Source organism: Artemia sp. Qi Xiang Cuo, chromosome 8, assembly GCF_049724085.1.
Source record: "Artemia sp. Qi Xiang Cuo chromosome 8, ASM4972408v1, whole genome shotgun sequence".
In the NCBI taxonomy this organism is placed as follows: Eukaryota; Metazoa; Arthropoda; class Branchiopoda; order Anostraca; family Artemiidae; genus Artemia; species Artemia sp. Qi Xiang Cuo.
In genome coordinates this window covers 73,483,506-73,509,038 of record NC_142801.1, presented here as the reverse complement: position 1 = coordinate 73,509,038, position 25,533 = coordinate 73,483,506, and positions in this window count along the sequence as shown.

The following is a 25,533-nucleotide window of genomic DNA, read 5'->3' as shown; positions in this document are numbered from 1 at the left end:
AAAATCATTAGTAGGCATGTTGTTAATGAGACTTACGGGGCAAGCACTAACATTCTTGAAATAAATAGAAAATACAATAGGGGAATATAACAATCTTCCAGTAAACTCAATAGAAAAACTGCTAAAAGCGTTCCAAGAAAGATTTGTTGAAACTAGTTCAACACACAAACTAAAGCACGGAACTGTATTTTTCAACGAAACCTAAAATGCTAGAAAATATCTGCACAAAGTAATGGTATCTATTGAAGCTAAATACGGGAAAGAATCTGGTCCTTTATATAATAAAATCGTACTAAATGCTTTCATGCAAGGTTTGAGCCCCAAACTATACCGAATGTTAATATCAACGAATATTCAAACATTAGAGATAACAGTTCAGGAAGTAGAGAGAATGATTGAAATTGATTCGATTGTGGCAAACCAAAATAAGTCAAGAATAAATAATGTATAAAATTTAAATCTGGATCGCTCACGAGCAATTTTCCCAGGATTCTTTTCGAGAGATAATTCACCCAAACCGAACCAAAATAGATCTCCAACCCCTACCAGGCAAAGAACGGTACGTTTTGTACCCACGAACACGACAAACTATGTGAACAACCCCCCAATTATATGCTATACATGTAATAAACAAGGACATATCGCCAGGGAATGCTGTACGAGGAACAACTATATGCGAGCAACCCCTAGTTTTAACAACCGTTTGTTCGGGAGAACAAACTTAAATGCCAATGTGTCAGGAAGTTATAGAAATAACCCCCCACATCCCCAATCGTTCCGCAACCCGTACCAACAAGGATTTTCGTATTCAAATTCTTCCCAATATACGCCTCTCCAACCCTATTCAAATCCCCTCAACCGACAAAATAATTATCGGTTCCCCAACCCAAATACGCGACAAAACACGTACCAATATAATTCACGGACAGTGTATCCGACTAGATTTAATAGGAATACGAGCGATAACAGAGGATATTTCTTTCCGACGGGAAATGAAAGAAATTTTTTGGGAAACAAAAGAAATTTTTCGTCGATACAAAACGATCAAATGCCGCGAGCCGTCGGCACAAGAAATTTTAACCCACGCAATAATACGTGGCAACCAAAAAAATCAAATGTCAATACACTCGGAACTTCTATTGCTAGTGAACCCAATTCACTTCCCTCTAAGCCCCAATGTCAAACGCCAAATTATCAAATAAGTACAAAGGGAGACGAATTAAGCCCCCAAGAAAATTAACCGGGACCCTGGAGGCCAGTATTTTTCATAGGTCCCTTCCAGTACTTTTACCTTCCTTAAGTGATAATAATGACATATTACCTATATTAAATAATTTTGGTGTTGCAAGTATTAGTTTTAAAGCGTTAATAGATTCCGGTGCATCAGTCAACATAATAAATTCGAATGTATTTAATAGACTACCAGTATATATTAAGCGACGGAAAAACTTCAATATTCCCAGTTTAACAAGTGTCACGGGTCATAGGCTGGAAGCTATAGGCTCCATACGTCTAGATGTGACAAAAAATAACAGAATTTTCCCTACAAACTTCAAAATATGCAAGAATTTCCCATATGAGGCTATAATCAGTGCTAATTTTCTAAAAACTAATAAAGTTTTATTAGATATAGCAAATAACAGACTCGTGTATCCACACGGTCCTATTCTCCAACGCGTGGAGAGCTGGGAAGCAACAGTGAATAGAATACAGTCTTTTGTACCTCACCCCTCGTCATTTTCTTCCACAGGACGAGAAATAAAATCAAGCGGCAAATGTATTGAGTCAGTAAAAACAAAAATAGGGAAAATGCCGGAGTATAGACAAACAGAAATAAAGAAAATAGTTGAATTAAGGAATAAAATAACAAATCTAAGTACTATTGTAAGGGGACAGGACTTGGATTTACCCTTACAACCAACCCCAAAAGAGGAAGACTTGACTCAACCAAGCGCCAATCTTAATTTAATAGAAAATAACTCGGAAGAAAAATATTATGGATTCACGTTACGTAAAACAAAAATCCCCCCAAAAACAATGCAAAGAGTTCAAATTTCACAAATGGTCACTCCCGTAAACGACAATTCCGAAATTTGGTTTGCATCCCCGTGTAAAGAAATCCCAGAAAATCTGTTTTGTGAAGAACAAATCATTTCATATGATAAAGGAGAAGGTTTTATTTGGTTGACTAACACGCATTAAAACGATACGATTACATTAAAAAAGGGAACATGCCTAGTTGAAATACAAGTGATTTCTGAGCACGAGCTAAACAAATGAAAAAAACTCCAAGAAAACATTAGTTAATGGTATTGAGGTCAGTAATCCAAAGAATAAGTACCCACTAACAAGATCCCAATTTTTGGAAAACTTTAAATTATACCATATCCAGGATACACAATTAAAAGAAAAGTTATGTGAGTTGCTGTGGAATTTTAGAGATATATTTTCTACGTGTGAGGAAGATATTGGATTAATAACGTTCTATGAACATTCTATCCAAACCACAGGGTTACCTATAGCTAAACAGCCCTATCGCATCCCTTATCCCTATAAAGATTGGTTAAAAAATAAAATCCGCGAATTAGAAAGAAACAACATTATACGGCCAAGTATAAGCCCGTATTCAGCCCTTGTTATACTCGTGCCAAAAAAGAACAAGGACCTTAGGTTTATAGTAGACTATAAAGCCTTAAACAAACTGGTAGTTAGCGAAAACTTTCCCATGCCTCAAATTAACGAAATCCTAGATTCCATCTCAACAAAGAACAAATTCTTTAAATCTCTCTAGCTCACGCAAGTGTATTATTAGGTTAAGTTAGCAGATAAGGACGTTTCTAAGACGGCCTTTTCGACGACGGAATGTGGTTCTTATGAGTATTTAAGAGTACCCTTCGGACTCAAAACTAGTTCAAGTGCATTGTCTAGACCACTGTTACATTTATTACGAGGTATAGAAAATATTATCCATTTTGTGGATGATGTAATTTGTGTGGGAGATACACCAGAAATTCATATAAACACATTAGCCAAAGTTTTTTAAAAATTCAGAGAGGGTAATCTAAAATGTAGACCTGAAAAAGTTAATTTGTTTCAATCCGAAATAAAATTCCTAGGAATGATAGTAACCCAAGTGTCAAATATCACCGGATCCTAAGAAGATAAAATGTGTAGAAAATCTCAAACCGCCAAAAACTATGAAACAACTAAGAGGCATTATTGGTTTATCCAGTTATTTTAGAAAGTTCATACGCAACTACGTCCAAATTGCCAAACCCTTAACGGACCTAATTAAAGGGGACAGAAAAATTATCACCTGGTCGCAGGAATCTCAAACTTTCTTGGATACTCTCAAGAAAGCTCTTACTTCTGAACCAATTTTGTCTTTGCCAGACTTTGAAAAGGGACAATTTCTGGTTACTACCGATGCTTCAGGTCTAGGCATCGGTGCAATCCTTTCCCAATTAATCCCCGTGGGAAACCACCCCGAACCCCTACAGAAACCGCCTCGGTATATAGAGAAGGTTATATGCTACTCAAGCAGAACTCTAACCAAAGGCGAAAGAAGTTATTCAGCAACGAATTTGGAGTTACTATATATAATTTACCATTTAGACAAATTTAAACATTATTTAATAGATCTAAAATTTAAGTTGCGCTCGGAACATAAAAGCTTGCAGCACCTAAGTACATTCAAAAATGCAACTGGAATCTTAGCTAGGTGGATAATGAAAATCCAAGACCTGAATTCCTAGTTTTAACATGTGACCGGTAAACAAAATGCCCCCTGTGATTACCTAAGTAGAATCCCTGAGGATAACCCCTCAGACAATGAAACTAAACAATTGATTGCCATTCATGCCAGTAAACGAAAATATAAGAAGCTTAAACCTAAAGTCCAGATAGAAGGAGACGAAGTCAATCATAGCCCCTTATCGATAGCTAACATTAAAAGAAACCAAGCCAAGGATGAAATGTGTCTGGCTCTCATTAATTTTTTGTGAATTCCGATAAGTTCAAAACCCTGAAAAGGGAAATAGACAATTTTTATTATGACTTGGACGGAGAAATCCTTTGCAGGATAGTGACAGGCGAAACAAATAGAAATCAAACCTTAATAATCCCAGTACTACCTCAAAGCCTAATAATACCTGCCTTCGAATATTTCCATTCCGATATAGGTGGGCACTTAGGAATAACCAAAACATTTCACAAGTTAAAACAATATTTTTATATACCATCAGCGCTAACAAAACTTAAGGATTTTATAAGTACTTGTGAGGCGTATAATTTAAGGAAATATCCCCAAAAGTACCCTAATCCCCCGATGGGAAGAGTGCCAGTAGCAAGATTCCCTTTCGATATCGTTTTATTTGATTTATATGGAACGAATGGAGGATTACCTGTTTCTAATAGAGGTCATACTTGCGTTCTCTCGGTAATAGACCATTTTACCGGCTTCACCTTTGCCAAGGCATTGAAAAATCAAGGTGCATTTGCCACAAGTAAGGCGTTAGCAAAAATATTTTTAAAATTTGGTGTTCCTCACCAGGTTATTAGTGACAACGGAACTAACTTTGTTTCTAAAGTAACAAAAGATCTGATGAGTTTCATTAAAACGAAAAAATAATTAACCTCCCCCTACCATCCCCAAGCTAATGGAAAAATTGAAAATAGGCACAAAATATTTTCCAATGTCTTGAGTATCTATACAAAAGACAATCGAAATGATTGGGATCTGTATCTACCTTACCTTAACCAATGTAATTAATACCGCCCATTCAGAAACAACTAAAGAAAGTCCATTTTTTCTTTTATTCGGACGCGATTTTAAAATACCTTATCAGGAAATTATAGAATCCAGACAGTATTACAATAATACAGAAGACTATAAGCAAGATTTTATAAATAGAACGAGGAAAACCTATAAAATAGTTAGACAAGCCTATAAAATAGATAGGAGATTGTGTATATCTAAAAAATGAGGCAAGGCTAGAAGGCAAGAAACTTTCCAACAAATATTCGGGACCTTACAGAATAATCCAAATATACGACAATGATTTTACTTTTAAAATGATAAACCCAGACAACGGAAGAACATACAAGGCACACGTTAACTATATAAAAGGAGCCAAATACCCAGTTAAGTGGGCACCCCAACCCTCATCTTCAGATTCATCAAACGCGGAAAATGAGTTCCCTAAGTCAAGGCTAGCCGAGTTGAAACCTTTCAATTTCAAACAAAACTACTTTGAGAATTGTAGCGACGAAGAAAATTTTGAAGAATTTTTAGCCATGAAAAATTTAGTCATCCCTAAAAGAAAACCCTTAATACCCATAGCAGTAAGAACCCCAAGAGGTTCAGAAAGTTCATCTTCAGAAAGCTCGCAGGAATTAGATTAGACACTCTCTCCAAAAACCCAATTTTTCCTCGATACAATTTCGACCCTGTGTCCCCCCAAAAGTTTTTCCGATGACATGGTATCCCCAGAAACCCCGATAGAAGGACCCCTATCATTACAGGATGAATTAAACAGAGCTATGGAAACCTCGGGTGCAAAAATAAGGAAGACTCCACCCAAGCATACAAATACAGGAAATACAAAAAGTTTAAGAGAAGCCATGGACATGATAAATTATCCGATAAAAACAAGGCAAAGCACCTTGCCCTGGGCCCAGGAACCCCCTGAAGATTAAAACCTAGGAGATTATCATCACATCACGGTATCCAAAGTAAACCCCAAGAAATCTCTCTCCTGGACACAGATAATTCTTAAAAATCTACCCCACCCCCCGGAAGATATGGCATTCAAGCAATGGAGACATTCTCCAAAAGTATTTGACTCCTCCCAGAGTTCCCAAGAATCTTTTAACTCGCCCGAAACAGGACTTCAGCACAACGAAATGGAAAATAAACCCTCCACTTCCAGGGGAGAGGAGATATATGAAGCAAGGACAGGCGATACTCCAAAATCTCAGAGGACCCCCCCAGAAAGCCCTAATGATGAATCCTCAGGAACTAGTTCTACTGAATCCGACGGTGAGCCCCAAGACGCACAAAAACAAAAACCTACTTCGGCTACCGCCCATGCAAAACAGGCTAAGGTAAAAGGCCAGAAATTCCTTTTGAAACAATACAAGAAATTTGACCTAATCTCCGCGGGAAAGTCAAAAAAGAGTAAAATGCCAGAAAGCGAACAGGAAGTTACCACGAAATCTGGCAGAATAAGTAAGAAACCAGATAAATGGATATATGTCTAGGAATCAAGTACCCCAAAAAAATAAAAAAAACTCATAAAGTAATATTAAGACAAAATGAACACCTAAAAAAAACAAATAAAAAAAAGGGAAAAAAAAGAGAGATTAAAAACAAGGGAATATAAATAAGACATTTCAATGAGAGCTACCCACAAAAAGGTCGAAAGAAGTTATTAGTTAATTTTTCCAGATGAACTGAACCCCGGCTGGATAACAAAGAAAACCCTGAAGATAGAGCCAGAACAAGAATTGCGCAACCCAACCTCCAAAAGAAAAATTAAATACCTAAAGCCACCCCATTACAGACAGAACGAACATGGACCAGCTATTACAAATAAGAATTAAACTTCTTGACGCCTTGGTAAAATTAACAACAGAGAGACTGAAAATCGAAAGTATGATGGAGGCCACGCTTAAATCTCTTAAAGAAATTAAGGCTTCCCAAGAAGAAATGAACAAAAAAATAAACGAGATCCTAGTGACTAAACAAATGAATAAATTACTTGAAACCCAGTTCATGCAAGTTAAAGAGCACACCGCCAGAATCCAGAATGAAATGGAATCAATAAGCGACGCCACGCTTGTTAAGGGATACAATTATCCCGGGAAAATCCTCAAATTACAAGTATTACATAATAAAATGCAAGGAATCGGCAAGAAAGTACAAGAGTACAGAAAAAGTATGGTGCTATCCGCGACAATAGGGATACAAGAAGTTCTGGCACCAGAACGAGTAAAGCTTTTAGACCTACAACATAAATACGACAACTTGAAGGCACAGAAAGAAATAATCAAGCTCCAACAGGACAATTTAGAGAAGCAACTAAAGGAAAACCAAGTCAAAATTACCAGAGAATTACAGAAACAAAGAGAATTCTGCTCAAACCTAGAAACGATGGTGTCAACATATTTTACCGTTGAAATTAACCTGCCCCACAACCCCTATTTTGGAAGTATTTTTGCTAACAAAGAAGGGCCAAGTTCAACGCATTCACAACCCACGTATTTTGAAATTACAAACCAAGCCACGTATCATCATATCAAACACCAAGTCAAATCTATTCAGAAAAATCCTTCGACGGACAATAACATAATTATGAGGACTCAGTACCCCAACGCCAGAGTAAATGTTAAAACGGGCCGAAATTCCCCAGAAGTTTCTGCACCACAAGAAACTCCCAAAACACAACCATTACCGGAAGATAGAGAAAGCTAAGGAAATCAATCAAGGGAATTAATTGAACTAAAAAAAAAGAGGAGGTAAAAATCTCTTTCTCGTTAATAAACAATTTTTTTTTACAAGTTTAATACAGTAAAGTGGTTACACCTTGTAGGACATAGCGCTTAGAGATAAAATATAGTGAATAACCTAATAAGACGACAGCCAAACCAGCTTTACCTGTCCCGGGTAACCCCCAAAGTAAGTGAACGAAAGACTCACTGGGGATCATTTGGCATACAATTGTTTTCAGTGCATGAAGATCGAGTCCGTGTGCTGGGTTCGATTGTATGTCAGTCCATAAACCCAAACCAAAACAACTCCAAACTTTTTTAAATTTAATGAAGAATTCAAGTACCGATCAAGGGAGCTTTCGGCGTATCGAATCTCGAAGGGCTTGATTATTTGTATTTGGATGTCCGATAAACTGAGAGTTTCTTCAGGATAAACCCAAACCACGACAACTCCAAACTTTTTTAAATTTAATGAAGAATTCAAGTGCCGATCTAGGGAGCTTTCGGCGTATCGAATCTCGAAAGGCTTGATTAATTGTATTTGGATGTCCGATAAACTGAGAGTTTCTTCAGGATAGATTCCACCCCTTCTAGAATCAATTTTATGTGATATTTTATTCAAAGAAAGACATTCCAACATCATAGTCAAAAGCGAAATTCCAGAACATATTAAATGTGTTCTGTGATAAAATTTATCATAACCATGGTGACGATTCACGTCCACCATAAGACATAATCTGGTATCTCTGATAATACGACATTAGAAACCTCGATTACACGTTCAGACGATAGGTCAAAGTACAATATTATCCTAGAAATATTTCATTATTGTTATTAGCATCATAACAATACATGCGAAACGCAGAATTAGTTACCTAAATATTTGATAGTCGCTCCTCAAAAAAAACTCATAAAATTTTTAATTCTAAGATCAACAGAAATTAAATTCCTTTAATAACTATTAAAGAAGTTCAAATCTAATCAAAAAAAAAACCTGACCAGACGAAGCGACTCTAACTCGCTGTTAAATTTATAGAATACTCAACAACCTATAGTGTATATTCGGCAAAAGAAACATGTACCAGTTTTTACCGCACTAATTATAACTAACGTTCCTCAGTGAAACATGGTCCATATACATAAAGATGAGTTCAAAATTTCGCAAAAATTCTCCGCAATTCAAACTAATTGTAAATAAGATTATGTATATTTTCCTTGGGAACGTACGTGTATCATTAATCCATACGCAAGATATGTAATGACAAAAAGATTATATTATCATAAGAAATCATCCTATTTAGTAAAATAAAAATAAAATTAATAAAAGCCAATGGAAACCTAAGGCATTCTTTTAACGTTCAAAATAAGTTTGATTCTCTAAGAACTCCTGCAAATCACCAAACGAGACAAAAAAAATTTTCTTTTGCGATTGCTACCAAATTGATATCACTTCTCTAAAAGTTATAAGTTACCTTTGCAGTTACTGCGACTCTGTGTAAAATGCAAATTCCTAGCAACCGACTTGAACAATAAAATTCAAAAAGGGCTTTCATGCAAATTGTAACCAGAAATATTCTTTCAAACAAAAGTTAATGAAATAATAAGCCCCCATAAATGGCATTTAACATCCATCCCAAATTGACCCCATCTAAAACGTCGATAGTAAATCAAAACCCGTAACTTCCAAACAACTTCGAAGTAACGAAGATTTATGACAGTTCAGCTACTTAGGTATACTATTATCAGATTAAAACACCTTCCTTTTTTCGCTGATTATAATAAAGATAATTAACCCGTATACCGTGGTTTACTCTAGGCTCCGTGGATTCCTATAACAAACAGTCCTTTTTGCTCGAAAGCCAATATCATAAGAATAAATTAATCAACGTGCTGAAATGATCTTTGAACACAAAAAAACGCCAAACCCAATGGCGAAACATTGGCCCATAAGAATATAAGATAATCGGAAAATATCGTTTGGTCTCAAACAATGACGTTTTCGATATACTTTTACGTATATATCTATACTTGATTATATTTCAATTATATTTTGGCGTGCCATAAGCCAAAATATACAAAATAAGTATAATATACTGTTTCAAAAGAAAAAAAATCGCTAGAAAATTGACGCAAAACAAAGAAAATCAATAACCCTGAACGGGAAAAATAAATCAAAATTGTAGAATTTAAAGACTAGTCCTCGCATGTGTGCGTCAGCCCAAAAAAAAATACGATACAATTCAAAAAAGATACATACAAAAATATAAGCAAAACCTCAAGGGCAGTATAATATGTAAACTTCAAAAAGAGGCCCCAGGAATGCGCAAGGTATAAGAAGACCTGAAAATGGCAGTTCCACGGTTTCAGTCTTGTAATACTTTCGGTTTAATGAATTTCCTAAATACCAAAATTCAAATTAAGTACACGTATCTTGTAAGATAAATGTGACAACCACACCAAGTGGAATTGCTTTAACAAATTATCCCCATAACCTAGGACTAGTCGCGTGTCACTCAAGCAGTTTAGATAGTCTTGAGAGACAAAATTAGGTACCCCCCCCCCACAAGTAAGAAAATGCATGAAATTAGTTAACAAAATTTAAAAATCAACGTTTTGTCAACATTTGATGGCCCACGGTAGTAAAAATATGTTTGCTGTAAAAAAAAGTGTTATACCATAAACTAAATTTGCAACCAACACCTAGTTAGATAAACAATTAATCTTATCATCGTTAGCAAAAAACAGCCTAACAGCTGCAGCGGAAATTCAAACAAACATTATATAAAAACGACTCATAGGGTACGAAAATAAACCGCGCGATTAGGTATAAGTAAACAACCCGTGTCAAGATCAATAGCAAATTAGACCTCTTTATTAGGTTAAACAAATCTTTAATTATCGAGAAATTTTGTAATGCAATTAAATAATTACAAACCTGGAAACCAAATGCAAACTTAGTCTCGAAGAAAAAAAATTATCCAGCATCAATCGTATATTATATATATATATATATATATATATATATATATATATATATATATATATATATATATATATATATATTATATATATATATATATATATATATATATATATATATATATATATATATATATATATATATATATATATATATATATATATATATATATATATATATATATATATATATATATATATATATATATATATATATATATATATATATATATATATATATAATGCAAAAAAAAACTTACTAAAATAGCTTACCAGAATGGGTGAAAAGAATAAAGCCAATAATTGAAATCCCAAAATATAATACCTCGTAAATAAAAGAATCAGGTACAATATTTGAAAGGATACCAATGTATAAAACTAGACTAATATCTCCTAAAAGATAGAAAATATTGTTCTGCCTTGGCAGTCAGACAATAAATAATAGACTTGAAAAAAAAAATCCGTGAAAAATTAATGTAACAAAACAAAATTCATTAAAAAGGGAACTTTAGAAAGTAATCTACGACATAATGCCTGTAAAAATATGGCTTCGGTTTTAGCCTAGTTACAAAAAAATGACAAAAAATAGTGAATTCCAATTCTCGCAAAATAGGCAGAACCCGCAAAATTATCCCAATTCACAAACGCTCATATAAGGTGAAAAACAGTATTTAATAATTTTCAATTACCTTATGAATTGTTCCAACATAAGATCCCTGCTAAACCTATCCTCCAATGAAGAAATGTATTGTAAACTAATTGACGACATATTATTCAAGTCAAGCTTTACGAAATGCACATCACTTATAAGTTCAAAAATTTGTGTTCACTGAGGCACATACAAACTTGAACTGAAATTATTAAAACAAAAGCAAACATTTATATGAAGTATAAACGAGTCAAGGGTAACCCTCAGTTAATTAAGCGAAAATAGGAGCCATAAATTTTATGAATAGGTAAACGGAATCCTAGTCCCGTAAGGTAGCGAGCGGTACAAAGTTCAAATTTGTTAATATGCAGAAGAATGCTTGAAAAACCCTATTTCAAAATGCAATATTGAGACAAATATAAGAATAAGGTTTATTGCCCTTAGAATTCCAAATGGAAAGGAACACCTAGTTAACGCTGAACCTAAAAAGATATACCCTCGATGAGGAATTATATTAAAATTATGCAAGTAAATAAATTCCCATATCTCAGGCAAAACCCCCATTCAAAAAGGAATAAACAGATCCCTGCAAAATTTTTGATAATATCATACCTCTGCCATGTGGCATAATCTCTGCCACTGAAGCAAAATGGTGGGACGTAGTATTAAAAATACTTTACCTTATAATATCACAAGACGTCAGTTTAGACAGTTACTTATACGTAATTATTTTGCTTTCAAAAAGCTTAAAACAAACAAGTTCAAGACGACCCGTTTCGATTTAATTCCCACATTTTTTTTAGTCGCATTTCCAATGACTTCATAGCAAAAGGATTATATCTTGTGGTAAATTATTACATGCAAATTGTGTTAAACTGATTTCAACCAGCCAATGAGTTCACTAAAAAACGTAAATATACTTAAATTTTCATTTAGGAAATACAAGAGAATTAAATTTATATGCCTTACGACAAACTACAAAACTTTTAGGCAACACCGCGCTTGGTGATAAGTATCTCTACCACGTGGTGTTAACTCCGCCATGGAAGAAGAACAACTTGACACCTTAAAAGTAAATGAGTTTTCTTTTAACTCATTTGAACAGAAATACTTAGTCTCGACTAGCAAGTCTTAGTATTTCACCTACTTAGAATAAATCCAGAATACGCGGGAATAAGGAATTTATCCCAACATATAAAAAAAACGATTCATTTGAATGAACATAAAATGCGCAACTCCTCATGCGGTTCAACTCAAGCAATAACTATCAGAATAAGCAAATAAGAAAGGATCGCCTTCGATATGAAATAAATTAACTCCCTTTAACTAAGCGTGGACAAAGCTGGAGGAAATTAATTAATGAATATTTTAGTCGTAGTGGTCAAAACCAAATAAAATATAAAGATAAATGAAAATACACTACAGTTTAAGAGCTTAATTTTTGAAAGCCTTAAAAATAAACCTATATTTTCAAAATATAGCCTTAGTAAAAAAAAACTCGCTAAAACCATAAACGCTTTAAAAAGATGTTTAAAAAGAAAAATTTGCCTCGTTAACTATACATTACTTAAGAAAATAATTTTTGTTGTAAATAAGGATTCAACAAATATAGAAATCGAATGCCACATCAAATTCTAATAGAAAACTTTGGAGTCCCCTCAAACCGATCAACGGATATCGCCTTAATTAAAATATGCTAGTCTATAATATAATACAATCCTTTCCTTAACGATTGAAACTCGAAAAACCCACTCAGACCATGTAAAAAATACTTTTGGCTAAAAACCAGTAGTAGTACCTCATGCACTTCGCACGGTGATGAAAAAGAAAAAAATTTCTTTTATTTAAAAAAAAACACACTTAAACAAAGCGAAGCCTACGTTTAACTAAAAAATCAGTAATAGTACCCATCACACTTCGAATGTAACAAATTTTTTTTTCTCTCGACAATTAATAAAAGCTCAGTATACATGGCAATTCTAATTCATAAAAGCAAAATAAAATAACAGTCAGCGAACAACCCCATGAAATACTCTAAAAATGGAATAAGAGCAATAATTCAAATGTCTATACGGTATACGATAATGAAGACGGAAGAACCCCCGAGCATAGGAGATTAGAGCCAAGGTTGGGCATGGTGTTATTGTCCCACCGTGCAATCACTCGACCTTCACTCTCAGTTTAGAAAAAGTACATGGATACGAGACTTGATTGTACAACAAGACCTTGCTTGGTAACCACTAACACTGCTTATTCGTCAAATTTCTTAAACAAATGGCCCCTCAGTCGTGGGAATCCTTGGCCAAGGGGAAATGGCGGATGGTGTCTATATAACATCCCATTTCCGTTTGGGCCATAACTCTCTTATGGGAAATGACTATGCAGTTACGAAAAATGGTCATCACATAATAAGAAACTACGGTTTTGAAGTTGGACAAAACTACCCTCAACCAAGGGGAGCCATTGGGCAGCGGTCGTGACGAGTGGTGCCTTATATTCCCATTTGTCATAACAGTGTGTCCGGGGAACTCTCATGAGAAAATAGTCTAATCTCCATATAAGGTGTGACCCGCAAGAATTACTCTAACCCAACCCCCACCATTAGAGAAAATGTGATAACACAAGTAACCATACAAGAATACGGAATAAGAATGGACAAAAAAACTCCGATGCGTGGGGAATGCGTTGGCAAGGGGCGGGGACACGAGTGGTTTAATTTTGTGGTCAAGCCCCGTGCCAAGGAATTTCTTACGAAGATCAACTCAAATAGGAAAAGGAACCCAAGGATACCAATGAAGATTAATTACCATAAATAGAAAGGCCAAGTAAGCAGCTACATATTACAAATGGTCATCAAATTAAAAGCGCTAAACAACGTACCGAGTAGCCAACTATGTAACTAATTCAATTATTTCATAATCATTATTATACCTTAAACTACTATACCATTTGAAAAGATATTACCGTTAATAATCATCTATTTCATAGTTACTGATAAATTTTATATAAAAACACATTTGCAGATACGGTACGTGAAATAATCTTCAACCACTGGTTAAGGGCAACGCCGAAAGAAGCAACCATATGGTATGTTGCTTATATTAACCCAAAATCTAGTAGGTTAAAGTAATAAAAAAAAAGTAACCATGATAAAATACCCAAGCCATCAACAATTAAATAATCATGAACTAGAGAATTTAACCTCGTGGAACCTTAATAAAAGACATAGCGTAGATAACATTAATGATTCGTTAAAAGAATGGGGAGTTATCGTAAATTCATTAAAAGAAATGGAACTTGTCAGAGCAGTAGAAAATCTCGACTGTCCAAAACTATATAATCTTCTGAAATCCCAAAAGACTATGTTGGAACCAAGAATGATCCAAGATTAACGACAAGTTTAGTGCTTTATAACTTTAGTGCACGAGCAATGACAAAAACACTAGAACACACTAGACTAAGTGCCAATCTAGCCTTCCGAATTCTAATACAACAGATTCCAAAAACAAAGTATAGCTTATTGTCTAATTATATCGACGACAATATTTGGTACGATCAAGACGATAACAATATAACTACAATTTGGCCCATTGAATTTCTCTCCATACTAATAGACCAAGGACATATGTTAAAGGGTGAAATCTTCCTTAAGGCCTTATACGCCAATTGTGTAAATAATACGTATCTTAACCCAATAAACCCGTCAGGGGGATACGCCACTTTTCAAGTTACCCCAAGAGGGGTAACTTATAAAGACATAAAGAAAATAACCCTGAAATTCTTCCAAGAAGACGAAAACTTTGGGAAGAAAAACGTATCACCTGGGTTAGACGTAATTGTGCGTGAGCAACTATGCTGTTGCCAATCACACGTAAACTTAAGTTTCTCCGTAGTAAAAATAATAAATGACCAATTGTCCTTATCGCAGTTGTGCCGGAAAGTCATTCGACAAAATATTCGAAGGAATGACATAACTGACCACTCTGGAGGGCCTGTGCCTCCCAAACCAATTATTAGTGTATTTAATGTACTTAAACTACACCTGAAGGCGGAAAAGATAATATAAAATTTGAACTCAAGTTTCTCAGCTCAAATGTTTCGTCATGAGAAGATTATCGAATTCTTGATATGCTTACATCTCCAAGTTCTAAGGCGGCACTGCCGGATGATGCACCCATATTAAAACTAAAACCCAATAGTAGTGGAAGAAACTGTATATATATAAATAACTTAGTTGAAATAAATATTAAAAGAACCTCCCAATATTACCTAAAATATTATGTTTATGTAAATTGATTATTATTGTTTTTTCAAAAAAAGTGCATTATATAAATAAACTAATGAGTATTAATATTTATAAAACTATGAAATTCGTGTGAATATCACGGGATCTAAACACATTGCTTGTATATTGAAAAGAGAAGGTAGTTCCTTGAAAGTCTCTACAATTTCATGCCTTTATGAAATTCTTAAGACAAGACCACAAAGTCATTAAACTAGATTATGGAACTTTAGGAAATTGAATAATATTCGAACACACAAAGAGCCAGGTGCAAAGTGGCACCGGTGAAAAAGTAGTTCAACCTCGACCTGAAGTGATCTTATTTTCCACTCAAAGTAATTATTCGTTATTGGTTAATATGGAGCTTTAGATTATTCGAATTACGGTCGAATAATTGAATACCCGTTTTATGAGTAAATGCCGGTAAAAAGCTAGTTTGACCTCGACCTAGAGTGTACCATGACTATAACTAATCTTGAAAAAGATAACTAGACAAAAATCAACAGAAACTATCTTTTATTTCAGAACAATGGCCAAAGCAATTATCGACACAGAGTTTATTTGTATAAAGCACGCCAAAGAGAATGTCATATACTCGGTGGCAATGATTATTGTGAATAAATATGGGGAAGAATTCTTTGAGAAAAAGTGGGATATCAAATACGACTTAAGAGAATACAACATAGGATCATATATCTTCGGATTACGTTTAGCAAATACACCCAAATATCGGCCCGCAAGAGGGAAACTAGGAATAAAATACAACAGCAGAAAGGGCAAGTACCTCCATTTTGTTCAACATGAAATAAGAAAGTTACAAAAACAATACAAAGTTCGGTAATGGTATGTTAAAGGTCCTTGCCAGACAGATTTATTACTTCTTGACAAATGAAGAAAGCAAAAATTAGTCTACAAAATCGAGGGAAATCCAAACTGTGTAAAATACCAAGGCAAACATGACCCCCTCCAAGAAATTAAATGCTACAAACAGTATTTATATAATCCAAGAAGTGTGACTTATAAAGCCAAAAGAAAAGAAATCATATTTAAAAGAATTAAAACTTATGAATCAAAATCAAAAGTAGTCAAGAAATCAAAAAAACTGTCCCAATCGAAATAATTAAAGTTAACCCACACACCATTTATGTTAAAACAAAAATTCCTGTGTGAAAGCAATTAAAATATCTATCCCCCCAGCCTAAGAATCAACTGTAAGTTCACCATAAGCAAAGTAACTAATTGTACGACCACGAATCTTAATCTTATCATGTTTCCTGTGGCCAACGAAGATTATAAAAAAATAACATAAATATAATATCATAATTAGTACCTTGTTTGCTTCACTGAAAGAAAAAAAAGAACAAATAATAGGAATAAAAGTTCTCGTTCAATTATCAGTCATAAGAAGTTCCTCTGTGTTATATCTAATGAAATTTTAATTCCAGAAACAGCAAAAAGGATGTGGCTAACAAATGTCATGACAAACTTCATTTCCCAATCGATAGCCCCAGATATCGAAAACATGGGATAATCTTCAAACATGAGAATTCATTACTTGCCAGCCACAATGCCTGGAAAATATTTATGAAACTGGATCCCAAACCGTTTGAAACCCTATTTCAACAAGTAATGAGACTAGAGAAGAATACCAATGAATTAAAGGATTCTATATTCCAATTCTTAAAATCAGACAAAAGCTTGCAGACCACGAAAGACATGCACCACAGGGAAAATACAGGAAATCTATCCCTATTCTTCCTAAACTAAATTCGAAATTCATAGTGGACGACTTTGACAAGAAAATGGCAGAAATCGATAAAGCTCTAGGAACTACCAATAGAGAAAACAGAAGAAAAAGAGAATTAAGTAGTATGGACGGATCTATAAACGAATATACTACGACAAAATATACTACAGGTTCCTTCTTGACAACTTCCAAGAAAAATAAACTCTATGATGGAAACTAAGCAATGCTAAACGAACTACCGACCCTGTGGATTTTCCTCAAGCAATTATGGCAAAGTCATGCTGAACAAAACGTTACGAAGTAAATATTATCAAAACTAGCAAAGGAAAAAGACTACAAACAAATTATTAACCTAAAGGAATTAAAACTCTCAAATACACAAAAAGACGATAAGAATAAAATGCCTACTGAAAGAAAAAGAAAAAACACCAAGACAACCACGCCTACATATGAGACCCCAGTAAGAGATATACAATCTTCAATGTCGGAAACTACAACGAGCACAGTCCCAGAAATAAGCGCACTTAGCAAGAAATCACCTAGAAATTTGACCATACTAACTTATCTAAGACCAACAATACTTACAAAATGGACGTGGTCAACAGGGCTCACGTTTTACCGCACCCGGCCAATTGCCGTATTTACTATAGGCTTTAGAGCAAGACTCCCAGTAAGGCATACTGAAATACAAACGATAAAAGTACAAGCAATTCAACCAGAAGAAAATAAAAATAAAAATAAGAAAGATGAAGAAAATGATTACGCACATAAGAAATGTGCGATAATAGACGGTAAACGCACTTGTACAAGATTAGAAATGGCCGACGAGCCGGCAAGGGAAGATATTGGACCATTACCTGAGCTAAATGAGAAAAATACTCTAAGAGTATCGATTCACCAATCCTTCTTAATATTATATAGACGGAGACTGCAGGCACTCTTTGAATTATTCAATACAGAGATTCAAAACTTAAAACAGAGTGCCACAAGAATCTGCAAAGTATTCTTTCGAAAAAGCAAATACCGCAGATCAGCTAGTCTAATACCAATCGTAGGAGAAATAGCTTCGCGCTTATTTGGGCTATCAACTGAAGAAGACCTAGATATCCTGAGGGAAAACGTAAGAAAACTAAATAACGCCATGATCATGACCTTACATGTCCAAAAAATACAAGCCAATATAGCCAACTATCAGAGAGACAAAATTGAAGCAATTTCAAAGAAAATATCAAAGACAGTAAGCATTATGAATTATCTAAAAAATGAAGTAGATCGTGTGATTTCCGATTCGAGTCTCACCATGGTATCACTAGACATAGTGACAATGTCATTACTTAACTTAGCAACTGATGTCAGCAAATTTGAGTTTGCATTATTTGCTCTTACTGGAGGAACCTTGTCATATGACCTGGTGGACCCTTCAAACCTAAAAAGTATCTTGGACGAGATAAAAACACATCTAACGTTCGATCTACATCCTCCAACAGAACCAGAAGTAACAAATCTGTTCTACTATTACACCAAACTAAAGGTTCACATCACGGATATAAACGAACAACTATTTGCAGTAGTAAGGATTTCATTAATAAATCAACAATCCATATATGACTGGTATAAAATTTCCACATTTCCAACCTATATGGGTAGAAACAATTCATTCATGACTATCACCCCCAAATTGTAATACTTTGTTATCGATCAAGATAGAAGAAAATATGCAATAGCAAATCCACAAGACCTTAAGGAATGGGCAGTATTAAAAAATCTAGCATGTCAACTAACCCTGCCTATTTATAATTTAACACCTGGATCCGATATATTAGATATATTTTTAAAAGAGACTCAACAAGAGGTAATTCCAAATTCATGCGAAGCGCTAATAGGTAGTACTAAACGAGAAATATTTATTCATCTTAGAAATGACCTATGGCTATTTTCCGTTCCAAAAGAAAGAGTTGGGACTATCTCTTGTTATAATAACACAGAAAGAATCGATCCAAGCTACAGAACCAAACTACTATTGCAAGACTTGGGAACGATTACAATAAAACAGGGATTTAGACTGGTAACCAAAGAAGCCACAGCACAAACACCACTGATAACCACAAGCACGAATATAAGAAGCCCCAAAGTGGTAAATTTCAAACCAGTCAATTTATCATATACAATTCCTAATATCGAAAACGAAGAGGTAAAAACCGCAATATGGTCAAAAATAGAGAATGCCAAGGGAATCTTACCACTAACAAAAATAAAAGAAGCCTTAGCCTCTCAAATTCCCCTATTTACTAATAAAGACCAAAGATTGACGTATGTATAAAGTAGATACGGACTATTTTCAAAGAGTTTTTGATGGTATATCCTCCTGACGGTAGGATGCATATTCATGGTCTCGTGTTCTATAAGGATGGTATGGAACCTAAATTACGGAAAAATTTTGAGAATGACGCGTAGGAAAAGAGCAAAGTCGGATCACATCGAGCCGAGTGAGATGCAAAACCTAAACTCGGAACTCCCTTATAAACCCTAAGCAAAAAAGCAAGAGAGGACATGATCGAGTGAATGGGAGCAGAGGTCCTCATTCGTGCCATGTCCAATCCCAAATTTATACTTATTGTTTGTGTAAACTCATGCGGCTGCAGGAATGTATTTCTTAAGCAGCATGGACACGCGTGAACAGTAAAGACCGGAAAATTTATAGTAAATCTAGACCTCTCATAAAACCATGTAACCTACCTCGCATATAGTCTGATGATAGAAAATTAAATGCTAAAGTTGATGAGTCTTGAATAACATTTAAAATGTATTGAATATTAACATGTGCCAAATGCACATACATACATGTATACATATAATCACCAAATATTGAAAATCTGATATAGTGTTATTTTTCGTAAACATAATCATTTTTCTTATTATTACTTAGATTGTTTCGTAGTAATCTAGTATTGCTGCAATATGCATGTAAAAGCATAAGAATTGCTTTTATTCATTTTATCTTTGAGTTTAAATGTACCCATATTAAATTGATATAATTAGTACGACTAACCACGACTATTATTTTAAACAATAGTCCCCGTATAATATTGTATTATTGCTGTACGTGTTTTAACTTGTGTGATTATAAAGAGCATATGATTCTGCCCAGATATTTGTATTCTAGGGAGCAGAGTAATCAGTGCAGATTAACTATTGGTGTACCAGCAAGCAACACGGATACAACCCAGTAGCATCTACTCTCATCATTCATCAACCACCGATAAGTACTCACCGAGGAAACCCCTGAAGACAATAACCTGATGAAAATCCAAGTCATCCAAGCCTAGTACCAGGTAACACTATCCCAACCACTATCAGCGAACCAACCCCTTATATAGAGATATATATATATATGAATTAATAATTACCTAGAGAACCACCCCGACCGGTCATTTCGTAAAACTGCATAAATATCCGTGGAATAACTATCCTTAGACGGCAAGGTCCTTAAGATTTAATGTTTATAACACCAAGAATAACCCTGGAGCCAATTCCTCAAAGATTGTATATCTTAAGCCTCAGATCAAAGACAATATGTTAAACCAAGATGCCAAGATCAAGTTTTGAACATACCCAATCATTATTAGATTTCACGAAACAAAACTATCCTCCCTGAGAAGAGGAACCAATCATAATCAATTTTGTGGAAAATATAAACTTACGTGCTAAATTTTTCCCAAAATGAAGTGTTAAAAGAAGAAAACCAACCAGTCATTATCGTTTTAATCCCTCAATGATGATATATCATTATAACAAGAATCAAAGACAATGCATCGAACATAGAACCTGAGATAGAGTTTTAACCCATCCATAGTTACCCTTACATATCTTACATAACCCATAGCCCAAATAAAGGAAAGACTGTACGTGAACAATTTACGGGAAACACAGACTGTACGAGTATTAGATTTTCCCGAGGATAAAAGTATCCAAGAAGAGATACCCAGCCCAGCTATCAAGATACCCGTTTCATGTAATCAATTCCCGAAGAGTTATGTACCTAGTGAACATTTCAACGACTCGGTAACATCAATCCAACGTATTTGACATGACAAACCACGCACGGACAATTTTGTGCAAGTAGTCATACTTAGGAACAATGTAAAATCCAAGCAACCCAAAGCAACAAGTGCCAAAAGATGAAACACCACGAAGACAAACCATAAACAATTAGCCGACACAATAATTAGTTCGACGGAAGCCCAAAATAAAGTGACAACGTATGTGAGTATTATAGACACGTAGAATGATGAAGTAAGTGTGAATCTTATGTATCTAACTATAACTTGAATGAATACTGAGAAACTTTTCGTAATCAGTTGAAAGTAAGTGAAAATTACATTATCCCAATGTTGCAATCAGACGTAAAAGTTTAAAAAGTCATATTGTGAAACCTTTTAGTTCCAATCATTTATCTTATATATGTATTAGGGCTCATGAAGTCAGTTACGTATCGCATCATTATAGTGTCAGGTGGAAGTATAGTCAAGTTTAGAAGAAAAAGAAATATGTACCATTTTAAGTGATAGAATAGTCGCAAAGGCAGTACTTAATTAGTTAGAACCATGTAGAACCAATTAGAATCAGTTACGTATCGTATCATTATAGTGTCAGGTGGAAGTATAGTCAAGTCTAGAGAAAAAGCAAATATGTACCATTTTTAGCGATGAAAGAGCCGCAAAGGCAGCTCTTAATTAGTTAGAGCTATGAAGAATTATTAGCACATCAGGTGAAGGAATTTTATAATTAGGTGGAGGGAATAATACTTATTACGTAATCCTATAATCAAATGTGTTAGTAAAAGAGAAACTCTTTGACTCTTTCGTCAAATAGAATGTATAGGTGGTGGACTTTAAAGTGATGTTTTAATATACGTAGTGTCATATCTCACCAAAGCCAAATTTAATTCAAGTAAGAAGTACCAAATCAAAAAGAGAGGGGAAAGCAAGATCAAAATTTAAACGAGTAGAAAGACCAGGGGACACAACGATGAGGACATCGTTAAGAATGGGAAGGATGATATGTAATGGAATCGATTTTCAAGACCCCGAAAACTTTCCAAGTAAAATATAGTTGCCCAGTATAAACCCACAAAATTAAAGTAACACTTAATTGTAAAATTTAAAAACATTGTATTACAATTGTAATTATGAAAAATCTCTCCCACAAAAAAAAGTAATAGCAATAAATATTCAGAATAATCAATTTCACATAACACGGAACCAACTGTGTAATCTAAATCTTCGGTTTGAAATTTGCATAAAATATTTAAATAATTGTATAAACTACACTGTAAAGCTTCAAAAAATATTTGCGCGAAATACAATATGAAACTATGTATCATGTAAAACATTTTATCATGCTAGAAAGAGTCACGAAATGAAATTTTAAAGAATTGTATGCCAGTTCAAAAATTGATCAAAATCAACTAGCTGATTGGTTTAATAGTAACATAAGACAAATAGTGAACGAATAGAATCTGAAAAATATACTTGTTAGTAACGCCCGGACGTAACCTCTGGCGAAATTGGAAAGGGTAGATAGCTAGAACTTAGCAATTTGAGTCAGTCTTAAGTTAGTCTTATTTGGAGTCTTATTTTAGTCTTACACCAGTCTTTTTGGAGCCTTATGTCAATCTAGTTTGAATCTTATGAGAGTCTTACTTGAGACTCGGGCCAGTTTTATTGTAGACTCATTTTCAACCTTTATCCTATGTGAATTAAATAGACAATAGTACAGAACGTTACTTGTATTACCGGTGAACAGTTTTAACTTAGTGTCATTTACTGCAAGTGTTTTGATATACCGAAGCTCTGTTCCAGTTCTGTGAGTAAATAAATGCATCACCTTCTTATTTTATTCTCTTTATGCTAGTATTTCTCGATACAGCTTGTCCTTGTGGCTCCACTCGCTCTCAAGGGAACCTGAACCCATTCAATCTGATCTCAACTCAGAATGGCCGTTAATGCAAGCTCCCCATTTCCACTGTTAATTTAAGCTCCCTACATACGAAGTTCCGCCCCCACTTGAGCATGCTGATCACGAACCGTCAGCTAAGAGTTTAACTGAATTCCCCCATTGAATTAATTAATTGAAATTTCCCATATAAGGAAACATATAAAAATATAAGAACAAACAACTTTTTTAACAACCCCCCCCCATTATACTTCGCTGGTGGTCCCAGTCTCATACACCACACATTATCACCATCCTGGAGCACCCTATCAACCTCTTCATAAAAGTTTACCCTATTATTTTCTAGTAGTGCCAACTTTTCATTAATCCCTGACATTTATCTTAACATGATAACCGTATTCTGCGAAGCCTGTCGGGTAAGTTTCACTATATGAACCATCAACAACTCGAACACTAATATAAATAAAACTAAGAAACACTCCTGAATCACTTTTCCATGTTTTTTCCTTTATCATCACTATTATCATTCTTTTTTAGCACCCAACCTAGCTAATTATAATACAACGACTAAATGTAATAGTAATGAAAATAAATACTTAATATTTCCATCTCATAAACTAAAACTAAGAAAAAAAGTTTTAGCTTTTGCCCATCGAAAACTATGAACCTGATAAAATTTGCCTGATTTTCACAAAAGAGAGGAAACACCCCCCCCCCCCCCAAAAAAACTGAAATATAGTAATGAAAACAAGAAAGTTTGAGAATTACATCCCCCCCTCCAGTAGCCCTCAGGGCAAGGGCTGTAAGTTATGCCCTGGGAGAAGATAAATTTTATATAGAAAGACCGATCGTATATGCTTCGGAGGGGGGGGTGGCTCATTGGATTGCTAATCAGAAGTTCTAGTGTCCTTTTTAAAATTGAAAGAGATCGAAATATGGATACCCCCCCCCCAAGACTCGTAATATCACAATCATAGGCTGCTCAATCGCGCTAACTAAGTAAAGAACAATTTTGGCACAATGTATTATTTAGTATTTATTTCTTTAGACCAGGGCACTTCCTATCGACGGAGTTGTCGTAAAAACTTCGAAAAGAAATCGTTCGATTGGAAATTGGAGAGGCTTGTGCCCTTTTTAATAGTCAAAAGGTATTGGAAGGTATCTAACATTACTTCCATGCCCACGATTTCCCCAAACACATCCAATCAAAATTTTAAAACAGCCATTTTGTTCAGTGTAGTTGATTTCCAGAAAGAAATTATGTTTTGAGAAGGACACACCCCCACAGCCTGCAGGGCAAGGGTTGTAAGTTATGCCCTGGCGGCATATAAGGTTTTTCATAGAAAGCGTTGTCGTAGAAACTTCAAAAAAGGCTCATTAAATTGGGAATTCAAAGGGTTAGTGCCCTTTTTAATAGTCGAAGTGATTGGAGGGCGTCTAACCCCTCTCTCACGCCCACCTTTTTCCCAAACTTATCCAATAAAAATTTTGATATAGCCATTTTGTTCAACGTAGATTAAAGTTCTGGAAATTAGGTCTTTGAGAATGACAACCCCCCCCCCTAAAAAGCCTTCAGGGCAAGCGTTGTAGGTTATACCCTGGGGGTATATAAGGTTCTTACAGAAAGCCTTGTCGTAGAAACTTCAAAAAGGCTCATTTGATAAGAAATTGAAACGGCTAGTGCCCTTTTCAATAGTCGAAAGTGACTGGAAGGCAACTACAATCCCTTCCTCGACCATCATTTATCCAAACATATCCAATCAAAATTTTGAGATAGCCATTTTGTTTAAAGTAGTTGAAAGGTCCGGAAATTTTATCTTTGAGGATGATCCCCTCCTCAAAACCCTCAGGGTAAGGGTTGTAAGTTATGCCCTGGGGTTATATAAGGTTTTTCTTGAAATCTTTGTCGTAAAAGTTTGTAAAATGGCTCATTCTATAGGAAATTCAAAGGGCTAGTGCCCTTTTTAATAGTCGAAAGTGATTTGAGGGCAAATAACTTCCCTCTCACGCCCACCTTTTCCTCAAACACATCCATCAAAATTTTTAGATAGTTTTTTGTTCAACGTAGTTAAAAGTTTTTGAAATTAGGTCCTTGAGGATGATAACCCCCTCAGAGCCCTCGGGACAAGGGTTGTAAGTTATGCCCTGGGGGCATAGAAGGTTCTTATGATAGTGATGTTGAAGAAACTTCAAAAAGGGTTCATTTGATTGGAAATTAGAGTAGAAAGGCCTCATGAGGTCCGACCCCTCACCCCTGCTGCCACCTACAACTTTTTTTAACACCTGTGCTGTCAGTCATTAATCAAATTGTTTCCGGGCAAAGTTTAATAATGTCTGACAGATGACGTCAAGTTAATTAATGTCTTTGGAGTTCGACCAGAATTGTTTCCGAGGCAAAGTTTAGATCACACGTGACAGATGATGTCATGA